We start from the raw sequence: 13,607 nt of genomic DNA, 5'->3' as shown, positions 1-13,607 counted from the left end.
GGCCAAATCACTTTTCTAGGAAATTTTGTGCTCTAAGCAAGGGCAGGCTCCTGAGTGACTAGATGTATGGCCTGGGTTGGGTGACTTGAGCTGCCTGGCATGTCTACCATGTCTACCCTGCAACTCCTAAACAACTATAAAACCCAGTCCTTCTCACCCTCCCTGACTCATCTATGCATTGACTGTCCAACCCAAGAGCATTTACTGGACATCAACTATGGGGAGCTCAGGATCGTGTCCCCAGAGCTTCTGAGCTCATTTCTGCCCCATCTCTTCTCATGCTAAACACACTGTATAATACCAACAAATGGATTTCCTAAAATACTTTTGTTTTGCCACTATGAAGTTCAAATTTTTCCTATGTTCTACCATAAGAGTTATTTTAAATATTAGAATTCCTTTTTCAAACAACTTCCTGTAGAATCCCAATAGATTATGGACTTGGACCTTGAATCGCCAGCCTTGTGCTCAAGTCCCTCCGAACTTTCCCTCATGGGCTGACCATCTCCTAGCCACAGGGCCTCAGATCCTATCTAATGGACTAGGTGAGCAACAGATGCCATGACACCTCTATCATTACAAAATCAGCCCTGGCCTACTCTTTTGTGTCCTGGGGCTATTGTAACAAGCACCACAAACTGAATAACTTAACAGAAATGTGTTGGAGGCCAGCAGCCTGAATTGAAGTATCAACAGGGTGATGCTTCCTCTGAAGGTTCTTGGATAGTATCTGTCTTAGTTTCTGGTAGTTCCTTGGCTTGGCAACATAATTGTAATCTCTACATGGTGATCTCCCTGTGTGTATGTCTTATTTCTGTCTCCACATTTCCCCTTTTCAGGAAGAAGCCAATCATATTGGAATGGAACCTACCCTAACAATCTCATCTAAACCAGAGCAACTCGATCTTGAATAGGGGCTGGGTAAAATAAGGCTAAGACCTGCTGGGCTGCATTCCTAGGTTAAGGGATTCTAAGTCACAGGATGAGATAGGAGGTTAGCACAAGGTAAAGGTCATAAAGACCTTGCTGATAAAATGGGTTGCAGTAAAGAAGCCAGCCAAAACCCACTAAAACCAAGATGGCAATGAGAGTGACTTCTGGTCGTGCTCACTGCTATACTCCCACCAGCACTATTAGAGTTTACAAATGCCATGGCAACATCAGGAAGTTATCCTATATGGTCTAAAAAGGGGAGGCATAAATAATCCACTCCTTGTTTAGCATATAATAAAAAAAACTATAAAAATGGGCAACCAGCAGTCCTTGGGGCTGCTGTCTATGGAGTAGCCATTCTTTATTCCTTTACTTTCCTAATAAACTTGCCTTCACTTTACTCTATGGATTCGCCTCGAATTCTTTCCTGCACAGGATCCAAGAGCCCTCTCTTGGGGTCTGGATTAGGACCCCTTTCCAGTAACATCTTTCTGGTGACCACAAAAGGTACAATACTGAGAAAACCCCCAATCCAAAGGCTAACTTTGGGTAAGTGGTGGGGTCTGGTAACACCTCTGTGAAGACCCTATTTCCAAATTCATTCCATTTGAAAGTACAGGAGGTTAGGAATTCAACATATATTTTGGGGGACATGATTTAATCCATAATATCTACCCAGAAGCATCTTTGTGTCTGGCCACCCAACCCAGGCCAACTTCCCTCTGTGCTCCCAAAGCAGTTTTTAGCTTCTTAAAGCCACAGCTTGAATCTCAAGCATTTCCATTTCAGAAGAGTTTTGTGTTGACATTTCCATAACTAAAGGCTCCAGTTTGGTGTTTTTCCAAAAACAAAGAAACCATTTAGCCCATCACCACTTTTTATAAGATGGCAAGTTCTGGCTTTTTAAAGGCAAATTGTGTTTCCTTCTTTGCTTTTTTAGCTTTAGCGCAGTAAGATTTCAAAAATTTTAACGTCTGTGTTTCTGCTTAGGTACTGTGCAATATTAATATACATTTATTTCATGAGTTCAAATGATTAAATGTTTGTGAATATAATGAAGTCAGTCAATGAGAAAAATGAACCTAAAACTTTGAAATCTGGGCCTATGGAAGAAAATGGCAATCTGATATCAGCCTCAACATGAAGTTTATTTGTATATGTGGTTTAAATTGTACAAAATGGAAAAAACCTTGATTCGCTCCAGTAAAACTGGGACCATTTACAGTTTAATAGCACATACTACAATCTCAGAAGTGCCTTCCATTAAACAGCTATGGCCAGAGTTTTATTCAGAGAGTTGTTCTAGTAGCACAAGTTAACCCACTGGAGGTCAACAATGTGTTAGAATTTAGTGTAAATCAAATTTGCATGTGCCAATGTAATTGTATTACTGTTTAAAATATGTAATTTGGAAAATTAAATTTAAATTATTTACAGAACTCCTGAAGTGCCTCTGTGGTGCTCTGGGCTTCTTTGGAAGAACATAATTAGAATATCTCTGACCTACTCAGCCAGATCCAAGCTCCTCTGTGTCTTACCATCCCCTTCCACCTCATTCTCTTTTGCTCCTCCAGCATGCAGCAGGCACATCTAGCTTCAGGCAGATCAACTTCTCAAGGATCCTGGTTCAAGTTCAGTGTTAAGTCTTTTTCAAGTGTTTTGTTTACTCTGTGACCACCCCAGCTCCACCTATGTTCCTGATTCTGTTTCTTGACTTTTGAGTCCTTTTCACTTTTCAGTGTCCACTTACCCCTCCACCAGACATCTGCTGCAAACTGTGATGTACAGAGTGTGGCTATAAAGACAATCAGACCACAGTGCTATCCTGTGGAGCTCCAGGGGCAGGTGCAGGGGAGACACAGTGTGAACAGGACATTAGAATACAATGAGGTTGCTGGTGGAATGAATGGAGGGCAGGCATCTGCAGGATCACAGAGGAGCAAGGAATTCCCTTGGAGGCCTCCAGTATACCCTGGTTTCTGTCATTTATGAACATCAGGTTGCTGCCAGTTTTCATTTTATTGTTCATGAATGTGTTCATAGGCATTAGCTCTGTTTTCCCCCATCCCAATTCCATTAGAGACAAGCCTCAAACACCTTTGCAAGCCCCTCAGTGCCAGGCACAAGGATAGGCACATAAACATTCAGGAAATGTATGTTGGTTGATCAATAAAATAAATACAAGGATAAATGTAGATGAGGTCAGAGGAGGGGAAGATTGTAGGCAGAAAAGTGTCCAAGGGTGCCCATAAGGCTCTACAGTATAGTGCAGAAGGTCACATTTGCCCTGCCAGCATGGCATCCTGCAGGGACCATATGGTTGTGCATTTAGCCCTGGCCCCAGTTATGATGTGGCCTTGTTCTGGTAGCTTTCTGCTGTCACTCCCTGGAACTGCAAAGTAAGACTTTGCACCTTCAGAGCAGATGTGACTGGTCAGGCCAAAGCCAATAGTGTTTTGCTAGAGGATTAACAAAAGCTCTGGTTTATAACACTTGCCAATTGCTGTAGTGTAAATATTCCCATCATGGTTAATTTCAAGCTACCAATGTGACTTCACTGAACAGGGAGCTGAGAAGAAATGCACACAATTGGCCAGTATGAGCTAGCTCAGACACAACATTGCTTGAAGTTAATGTTTCATGCAAGGGATCTCATTCAAGGATGGCTCCCTATAATCAAATAGGACATCCTGTCTTTGATTAATTTCTATTTCACTGTCAAAATTAGAATATACAAGAGCTTATTCATAGTACAAGACAGAAAGACAGCCGAATGCCTCCCTTCCTTCTAACTGTCTGTTTTGATGAGTAAATAGTGATTGACTGGCTTACAGATGAGACAGATCAAAACCAAGAACAAGATGCTATGCTTTGCAGGACTCTGAAGGTTCTGGCTCCTGAGTGTCTCATTACATTTGCATTCCAGAAATAAAGCCCATCCTAAGATCCTATGCAATGTTTCTAAAGGTAGGGTCTGCAGACCAGCCTATGAAGCTGTGAAAATGAAGATTTTGGTCCCATCCAAACTCCACTCTCAGATTGCAATGTGATAGATCTGTGGTAAGGCCCCTGAATGAGCACTAAGGTATAAAAACTATTACTCTACAAAAGATTTTGGGGAGAGATGCAAGACTGCTCAGGCAACAACTTACTATGGGCCAGTCTCTGTTCTAGGTGCTGGGCAAACAATGACAAACAAACCAGACGCAGGCCTTAAACTTTAATGGAGAGGTTTCCCCTTTCTAACTTACCTCCCACACTCCCTTCCTCTCCTCACTTACCCCATCTATTCTTATTGTAGGATCCTTCCTCCCCAGATGACAGCTGATCTGCCTTCCCAAGCCATAGGGCTAGACCTGGCACGTGTGGCCCCTTGGAGCTAAGACCCTGCTCAGGGGAGGCAGCAGAGGGTGTGCACGGCCCTTCAGACCCTCCATCATCTTACTGTGGGCATTGGGGTAAACAGGAATCTCAGACTCCAGAATACTAGAACATTTCAGAGACACACATCTTGGAAAAGAGTAGAACTTTGTGAATGCCCATCCATCTGCCAAAGAGGAACGTTCTCTCAGAAAGATCCTGTAACCCCAAAGACTCAGTGTCCCACCTTTTACTAGGTCAGCACAGTTCTTTCATTAGTGTCATCATTCTCCTTTCTCAAGGTCACCAGTTTCCACTCACTGGGAGTAGCTTAAAGGGCTGACATAAGTTCAAAGGGATAGGGGTCTCCTGGCTACGGTTTAGTACCAAATTTATGAATGCTGCATGTCAGTAACAGTTGTTGCTTTGACTGATTAGCCAGCCTGTAAGAGCAACGAGTAAAAGTGACTTTCATGAGATAGTTATTCAAACTTCTCTTCCAATTCCTGAGCCATGTCTGCAGTGACTTTGAAATGCAGATGGCAGACATTATTGTTCTGTATCCAGATTCTCTCCTTAGAGAGCCTGGTGGATTTGCTTTTCCTGCCATGGAGGAAGAAACACTTCTCTAAAGTTCATGCATTGAAAGCCCATCTGTTGGAGTCCTCTGACAGGCATCATGGGTGTAGACACCCCTAATTTGTCTCTGTCTTTGCCATTGCATGGTCCAAAATTCATGAATGGGGTTCTTTGCTTACCTCTTGTAATTAATCTGTCTCATTGGGAGAAAAACCCAGCTAGCAACAGCGCAGCTTGTGTATCTGCAGGCAGCAGACATTACACCTATTAGAAGTGCATGCACCAAGTTTATTTTTCCATCATTAACTCTTCAGGTTTCTAAAACCAGACAGCTGGGTGAGCAAACAAATGAGCCTATGATCGGCAACTGGGCCAGTTGGTGTGGTCTGGGGGAGGACACGGGGTCAGTGAGCAATGAATGGGATGCATGAGGTCTAAGGGCTTTCTGTTGAATGCCTGCCCCACGGAGCACTTTCCTCCTCAGCAAGTGTCTGCAGTTGAGTGGAGTGGTATGACGAGCAGCCTTTTTTCAGAAGCAGGCGACCACAGCTCCCTTCTGCGTGTAATGGTCTCTGTTTTCCCCTCCCTATTGGCAATTAATACTGATGCCATACTGGTTTTTAGGAGGTGCCATTTTCCTTAAGTGGGCTCCATCTGTGAACTTTGCTGAGTTCTGGCACCCTCCATGGGGGCTGGGAATAGCACCAGGCTTGGCCATTAACTTTCTTGTTGGCAATTTCTGTTCTCTGCTGTTCTGCAGAATTATATATGTGATGGGAAGTACAAGCACACATGGCCCTACTCCAGAACTTGGTTCTCAGTGGTTTGGACACTATATTAGTCCATTCTCACACTGCTATAAAGAACTGCCCAAGACTGGGTAAATTATAAAGAAAAGAGGTTTAATTGCCTCACAGTTCTGCAGGGTTGGAGAGGCCTTAGGAAACTCACAATCACGACAGAAGGGGAAGCAAACATGTCTTTCCTCACATGGTGGCAGGAAGGAGAAGAAAGAACTGAGCAAAGGGGGAAGCCCCTTATCAAACCACCAGATCTCGTGAGAACTTACTCACTATCATGAGAACACCATGGGGGAAAGCAACCCCCAGTTACCTCCCACTGGGCCCCTCCCACAACATGTGGGGATTATAGGAACCACAATTCAAGATGAGATTTGGGTGGGGACACAGCCAAACCATATTAGACACATCTGCTTTACTGGTTTGTGGGTGCTGGTCTCTTTCTAGATGATGCTCTAAGTGGAATCTCTTGGCTTGTGGAATCTTAAGAGCAAAACATATGGGGCATAGGTGAGAGGAGGGGAAAAGAAGCAGGCTTTTCAAAATGTGGATGCTCATTACTTGAGGCCAACACATGCAAATTACCTTTTGGATGAAGGTTAAAATACAGTTTTTAGAGGAAGTGTTCACCTCCTTAACTTCTGTGGGCCTAATGTGCCTATGGTTGTGGGCACCTGTTCTCTCTCGCTAGCCATTCCTTCTCAATTTTTATCTGAAGACTCACTTGTTACTGCCTTGGTAGCACGGCTTACCCACTGTAGTCTGAATGTGTCCCTCCAGAATTCATGTCCACTTTGTGGTGATATTAAGAAGTAGAGCCTTTGGGGAAGTGATTAAGTCATGAGGGCTCCGCCCTTATGAATCAGATTAGTGCCCTTATAAAAGCGGTTTAAAGGTGCGCCTTTCCACCTTGTGAGGATGAGCCTAGAAGATGCCATCTTTGACAGCCCTTATCTGACACCAAAGCTGCTGGCACCTGCATCTTGGACTTCCCAGCCTCCAGAGCAGTGAGCAAGAAATTTCTATTGTTTAGAAATTACCCAGTGTGAAGTGTTTTGTTATAGCAACCCAAATAGACTGAGATACTGCCTAAAACTGAGTGTACAAAAATCATTCTGTATTTAAATCAGAGTGAAGATCTCTGTGCTTTCTCTTTGTGACCCACCAGATTCATCAGCACATACATGCTCTGGGTAGATTGGTTGACTTCCAGACATTTGTTCCATCCCTGCCTCAATCCCCCTTCCCGATGATTGGTCCAAGAAAGTCATACTAATTCATTCCCTTTGCTATTGACTGGTTCAAGAACAGGTTTGCAGCCCAATCAGACAACAAAATTTGAGGGGATGAGAAAGCCTTAGAAAGAAGCAGTTTCTTCCCTACATTCATCCAAGTTTCCACCCTGGTCAGCCAAGATATCCCTGTCCAAATCTACATTCTTAGTCTGTTTCTTTCCTGAGCTCCAACTCCCTGTATCCAGTTGCCCACGGGAATCCCAGTGCGGTGGAGTGTCATGAGTAAAGCCCTGGGTAGGCATTCAGGAGAACTGTTGTTCCCTGACCTCCGAAACTGTTGACTTATTGGGTTGTTCCACATGACTCATGCTAGGTAAAATTCAATTTTTACAACCAAATTTGACTCCAACCTTCTGAGCCCTGAGCCCCTAAAGTAGTTAGCTGCTCCTCCTGCCTACCAACTCTGTTGGTTAATACTATCACTAGTTATCCTGAAACCAGGCTGCAAATGTCAGGTTTACCTTCAATTCTGCCTTTCCTTTATTCTACCACTTGCACTAAGCTATCCAACCAGTGCCCTTTCTCATAATTCAGTCTTGCTCCTGCCCCTGCCTGTGGGATCTGCCTCCTTGAGTATAAGGAGGATAATTATATTAGCTCCAGATCCTAGGTGCTTTGTACAGTCTCTTTCCTCTGAATTGATCTACCATGTGGATATCACACAATTTCTAAAGGTACTGATTTAACTCCCTCTGCCCTCTGCTCAGAAAGATGAAAAGGCAACTGATTGCCTTTAGAATAATTACACAACTTTGGTGCACTGTTCATGGATCAGCATGATCTAGCACTAAATTCAATTTTCAGCCTTATGACTCACTATTCTCATGTTTTCTTGATGCATATTTTACAGAGCTTGGATTGGGTTAAATTGTATCCCCCCAAAATTTATTTCTACCTAGAATCTCTGAATGTTCCCTTATTTGAAAATAGGGTCTTTGAAAATGTAATTAGTTAAGATGAGGTCATACTGGATTATAGTGGGTCTTAATCCAAAGACTGGTGCCTTTATACAAAAGCCATGTGGAGACACAGATACACACAGAGGGAAACACTGTGTGCAAATGGGGGCAGAAGTCAAAGTTATGCTTCCACAAGCTAAAGAACACTAAGGACTGCTGAAAACCACCATAAGCTACAATAAGCGAGAAAGAATCCTCCCCAACAGGCTTCAGAGAGATTACGGCCCTGCCAACACCTTGATTTTGCACATCTAAATTCCAGAATTATGAAGTTAGTGCTCTAGGCTAAATTGCTACTATTTCAAGACAGTTAGTTTACGTCATGGCAGCCCAAGGAAACCAACATAGGGCCTTTCCACAAACTGTTCTCTGTTGTCCCATCTCCATGCTTCGGTCCACATTTCCAAAAATCCCTTCTCTCACCTCTTGTCCTTTGACATCTGTAGATTTCTAGGAATTCAACTGATAAGTTACCATAAGCAGCCCTACAAGGCCTGGAAGGGATTCTCTGCCCACTTGTCTCACGAGTACTTTGCACGATGGTTTTCCAAGCTGTCTCCCCCTAGACTGGGAATCAGACAACCCTAACCTGGTGCTCATCCTCTTTGGTGCTCTGCCACCCAATGCAATAGGCCATGGGCTATGGTGGGATCTCAAATGTTAAGGGAAAGATGGAAGAATGAATGAGTGAATGTACTCCTTGACAAAAGTTTGTACTGGACTTCCTTTTGTGGAGAAGGTAATGGCATATTTGTGAGGCAGTTAGCAAGCTGGGGAGGGCTATGCCCATTTGTTTATTCTTCCAGGTGAACTTTAAGATAATATTTCAAAGTCATAAAAACATACATGAGGACTTCATAAGAATTCCTGTCTTTATATTATGTATTCAAGTATTCTTTTTATTAAATTTTTCTAAACAGCTTTGAGATATTTTGAGATATAATTAACACATAAACTATACTTTTGTTTTTTTTGGACAGGGCCCCACTTCCTTTTCCCAGGCTGGAGTGGGGTGGCATGATCACAGCAGCTCATTGCAGCCTCGACTTCCCAGGCTCAGGTGATTCTCCCATCCTAGCCTTCTGAGTAGCTTGGACTACAGGGGCACCCAACCACGCCCAGATAATTTTTTGTATTTTTAGTAGAGATGGGGTTTTGCCATGTTGCCCAGGCTGGTCTTGAACTCCTGGGCTCAAGCCATTCACCCACCTCACCATCCCAAAGGGCTGGGATTACAGGCATGAGCCACCATGCCCAATGAAAATGTACGTGTTTAAAGTGGTATTCAAATTGATGTTTTGACATTTGTATATAGCAATGAAATCATCACTATAATCAAGATAATGAAAAAAATTACCCCATAAGTTTCCTTGTGCCCGTTTAAAAAATTGTGATAAAATTTGTATAACATAATATTTACCATCTTAACTATTTTTCAGTGTCTAGTTCAGTGACATTAAGTACATTCACATTGTTGTACTGCTACCATCCATCTCCAGAACTTTTGCATCTTCCAAAACAGAAACTCGGTTCCCATTAAATATATCACTTCCATCCTACTCCCCTCTAGCCTCCAGTAATCACCATTCTACCTTCTGTCACTATGAGCTTGACTACCATAGGTACTTCATATGCATAGAATCATACAATATTTGACCTTTCGTGACTGACTTGTTTCACTTAGCATAATGTCCTCAGGGTTTATTCATGTTTTAGCCTGTGTCAGAATGTCCTTCATTTTTATGGCTGAGTAATAGTCTATCTTATGTATATGCCACATTTCCTTTATCCATTCATCTGTCAATGGATACTTGTGCTACTTCCACCATTTGACTATTGTAAATAATGCTTCTCTGAACGTGGCTATACAAATATCTGTTTGCAACTCTGCTTTCAATTATTTTAGGCATATACCCAGACGTGGAATTAAGGAACTGTTACTTGTGTCCTTATGAAATTCCACTCTTCAGCCCCCTCAACCCCCATTCCCAGGCAATTGTTGATGTACTTTGTCACTATAGGTTAGTTTGTATTTTCAAGAATTTTAAATAAGTAGAATAATACAGTATGTACTTTGTCTTCTTTCACTCAGCATATTTATTTTGAGGTGCATGCATGCTGTTGGGTTTACCCACTCCTTTTTATTGCTAAGTAGTTTTCCAATATATAACTATTTCACAATATCTTCATGTATTCACCTGTTGAAAGCCATTTGGGTTATTTCTAGTGATTATAAATAGAGCTGGTATGAATGTGCATGTACAAGTCTTTCTATGCACATGTGCTTTCGTTTCTCTGAGGTAAACAGCTATGAGTGGAGTAGTTGGATCACATGATGGGTGTATGTTTCACATTTTAAGAAACAGTCAAACTATTTTTTAAGTGATTGCATCATTTAACATTTCCATCAAGGTATGAAAGTTCCAATTGCTCCACATCCTTACCAACACTTGCATTGGGTGATCTTTTAAATTTAGGCCTTTCCAGTAGGTGTGCTATGGTGATATGGTTTGACTCTGTGTGCCACCCAAATCTCAACTTGAATTGTAATCTCAATCGTAATCCCTATATGTCAAGGGAAAAAGGGAGAGAACTGGTAGGAGGTGATAGGATCATGGGAGTGTTTTTCTCCATGCTTTTCTTATGAGATCTGATGGTTTTATAAAGTACAGTTTCACCCGTGCTTGCTCTCTTTCTCTCTCTCTCTCTCTCTCTCTGTGTGTGTGTGTGTGTGTGTGTGTGTGTGTCTCTCACCTGCTGCTATGTAAGATGTGCTGGCTTCCCCTTCGCCTTCTGCCATGATTGTAAGTTTTCTGAAGCCTCTTAGCTATGCTCCCTGTTAAGCCTGTGGAACTGTGAGTCAATTAAACCTCTTTTCTTTATAAATTACACAGTCTCAGGTATTCTTTATAACAGCGTGAAAATGGACTAATACAAGTGGGATCTCACTGAGGCTCAATTTGCATTTTCCTATTGACTAATAATGTTGAACATCTTTTAATCTTTATCAGCCATCTGTACGTCATCTTTGGTGAAGCATCTGTTAAGTCTTTTGCCCTTTTAATTGGATTACTTGCTTTTTGTATTGAGTTTTAACGTGTCTTTATATATTCTGGATGAAAGTCCTTTAACACATATATACTATTTTCTACCACTCTGTGACTTGTCTTTTCATTCTCTTTACCGTGTCTTTTGAAGAGCAGTAGTTCTTAATTTTTATGAAGCCTTATTTATCAATTTTTGCTTTTATGGGTCATCTTTTCAGTGATTCATATAGCTCTGTCTAACCAAGGTAACAATTATTTGCTTGTGTGTTTCATTCTGGAAGTTTTATAGTTTCAGGTTTTACATTTTGGTCTGTGATCCACCAGGAGTTAATTTTTTTATATAGTGTGAGGTAGGGATCCAAGTTTATTTTTTGGAAGGGCCTATCAAATTGTTTCTGCAACATTTGTTAAAAAGACTATTCTTTTACCACTGAATTGCCTTTGTATCTTTATCAAAAAATCAATTGACAATAAATATGTGGGCCTTTTCCTGGACTCCTTTCTCTGTTTCATTGATCCATTTATCTATCTTTACACCAATACCATACTATCTTGGTGAAGTCTTGAACACAGACAGTACATGTCTTCTTTGTTATTTTTTAGGGTTTTGTTTTTCCCTTTTTCCAATTCTAAGGTCCTTTGAATTTCCATGCATATTTTAGAATCAGCTTGCCAATTGTATTAGTTTTCTATTGTTTCTGTAACAAATTACCACAAAATCAGCAGCTTATACCAACCTAAGTTTATTATCTCACAGTTCTGCCAAAGCTTGACCTGCATCCTACTGGGCTAAAATCAAGGTGTCAGCCAGGCTGTGTTCCTTGTTAGAGACTCTAGGGAATGCTCTGCTTCTAAGATCATGCAAGCTGCTCGTGGAATCCAGTTCCCTGCATTAGGAAAAAGCTCCCCATTGCCTTGTTGGCTGTCATCTGGAGCCTGCCCTTAACTTCTTTATGCCTCTCTCATTCTTTCCACATGGGCCTCTACATCTTAGAGCCAGCAATGGTACACTGAAGCTTTCTCATGTCTGGAATCTCTCTGACTTTTCCTTTTGCCACCTCTTTCTACTGCTGCCTCTTCTTTCAGTTCAAGACAGTTATTTGCTTTTAGGAACACATGTGATTAGTTTAGATGGGCCTGTGGCTGGAGAAGAGGGTTTGGGGACAGGGAATATAAGAACTTCCTAGAAGTAAATCAAATGGAAACACTTCAGCTATAACAAGAAATATCCTCTCCATTTACATAGGGTGTCTGCCAAGTAAATGACTTGTAACTTTACTTCACCCTCTTCATTTACATAAGGCGTACACCATGTAACCAGTGGAAACCTGTAGAGGATGTTTAAACCCCAAAAAATTCTGTAACAGGGCTCTTGAGCCCCTATGCTCAGGCCTGCTCCCATCCTGTGGAGTGTACTTTCATTTTCAATAAATCTCTGTGTTTGTTGCTTAATTCTTTCCTTGCTTTATTTGTATGTTTTGCCAGTTCTTTGTTCAAGGTGCAAAGAACCTGGAAACCCTTAACTGGCAAGAAGTCTACCTGAATAATCCATAACTTCCCTACGTTAAGGCCCATAACCTTAATTATATGTAAAAAATCCCTATTGCATGCAACATAACATATTCATCTAGGGATATGGGCATTATTGAGGGGTTATTCTGCCTACTCAATTAAAAAGAAAAGCCTGTTAGTTAAGATTTTGATTAAGATTGCATCGAATCTATGTTTCAATTCGGGGAGAATTGACTTCTTAATGACTGAGTCATCTGATTCGTTAACAAAGTATCATTCTCCATTTATTTAGGATTTAATTTTTCTCATCGATGTTTATATTTTCAGTATACAGGTCTCACACATCTTTTGGTAAGATTTATTCCTAAGTGTTTCATGTTTTGATGATGTTATAAGTGATATTTTTATTGTAATTTTAATGATTTGTTCCTAGTAATAAAAATCTAATCAATACTTTATATTGACCTTGCCTCTTGCAAACTTCCTATACTCACTCATTAATTCTAGCAAGATTTTTTGTTTTTTGTTTTTGTTTCTGGTAGATTTCTTAAGGAGATAATCATATCGACTGTGAATAAAGACAGTTTCAGTGCTTCATTTCTAATCTGAATACCTTTTATACTCTACCTTTCTTGTGTTATTGCACTGGCTACAATGTTCAGTACAATGTTTAATAAAAGTAATGAGATCAGTCATCTTTGCCTTGTTCAAGTGTTAGGGGCAAACAATCATTCTGTCACCATTTAGTGTGATGTTACCTATAGGTTTTTTGTAGATGCTCTGTTATTCTTAGTTTGTTGACATCTTTCATTAGGAATACTGGATTTTGACAAATGTCTCTTTTTTTGCATCCACTGAGAGGATTGGTTTTCTTTTCCAGTCTGTTAATATGATGAATTAAATTGATTGATTTTCAAATGTTAAACCTATTTTGTATTCCTAGTATAAATCCCACTTGCTATGATGTATTATTCTTTTGATATATTAATTCTATTTGTTAATGTTTTGTTAAGAGCTTTTAACTTATATGTTCATGAGGGATATTGGTCAGTAGTTTGCTTGCAATGTCTTTGTCTAATTTTGGTATCAGAGTAATGGTGGTCTTACACAATGATTTGGGAA

Source organism: Macaca fascicularis, chromosome 9 (genome assembly GCF_037993035.2).
Source record: "Macaca fascicularis isolate 582-1 chromosome 9, T2T-MFA8v1.1".
Taxonomy (NCBI): domain Eukaryota; kingdom Metazoa; phylum Chordata; class Mammalia; order Primates; family Cercopithecidae; genus Macaca; species Macaca fascicularis.
This window is presented reverse-complemented; position numbering follows the sequence as displayed.